Below are 983 nucleotides of genomic sequence, written 5' to 3'. Positions count from 1 at the left end.
TACCAGGTTTTATTTATTTTTTTTCCACAGGCCCTTAAAGGGAGGGCTTGGTTCTCCAGCTCCCATGAGCTGCTGAAGGCCTCTCCTGGCCCCTTTCCCTGACAGCCACTCCTCACGCACTGTCAGGGTCTTCCTACCACAGAGGAGGCTGCGTTCTTGGGGTCAGCTCCAGGAGAAAACACCGGGTAATTAGAGGCCGCTAATAAACATAGCAATGACACCTGTGATTTATTGCATGACAAACAATAGTGGACACCAAGTTAAATACTCTCATCTAATGGTCAGAACAACCTAACAAAGTAAGCATCATTATTTTCCTCATTTATCAGATAAACTAAGACACAGAGAGCAGCTTGCCCAATTGCACAGCTAGTATTTGCAGAACCTAGATGCAAACCTGGTTCTAACCCCAAAGCTGGGGCTCTTTAACTCTCCAGCCCCCCAGTTCTCAGTGCTTCCCTTGGGGAGCTGCCGCTGCCTCTGCCTCCTCAGGCCCCAGCTACCTTGAACCTATATTTCCTCAGGTAAATATCCAGTTCTTCCCATATGTAGCTCCACTTTGGTAGAAATCTCAGCTCTTCCACGAATTAATTCCTTGACCCTGGGAAAGTGCCTTAATCTATCTGAGTCTTAGTTTTCCCATCAGTAGAATGGGGACACCTGGCCTCCCTTATAGGCTCAGAACAGGGATTAAGTCAGTTGGAGTGCCCCCGAGGCCCCAGGAACCTGGGATGGGCACATAATTGGAAAGTCTTATCCTGATGATGTAGAAGTGATTCGCATAGTCTGAGCGGCCTGTGGGCAGTGAGCACCCAGGAGGCTTCCACAAATAGACTCAAACAACAGGTGTCTGCACCCCAGGGTTGCTCAGTACCTGCCAACTCCACTGGCAAAGCTCACTCTTGGCTCTTTCCACAGAGAGAGGTCACATTCCACGGCCCGGCAGCCCAGCACAAGGAAACAGCCCTGCCCAGACACAAAGA

The sequence above is a fragment of the Otolemur garnettii genome, unplaced genomic scaffold (assembly GCF_000181295.1).
Source record: "Otolemur garnettii isolate 467f Iridium unplaced genomic scaffold, OtoGar3 scaffold00003, whole genome shotgun sequence".
NCBI lineage: Eukaryota > Metazoa > Chordata > Mammalia > Primates > Galagidae > Otolemur > Otolemur garnettii.
Note: the sequence above shows the minus strand (reverse complement) of the source record.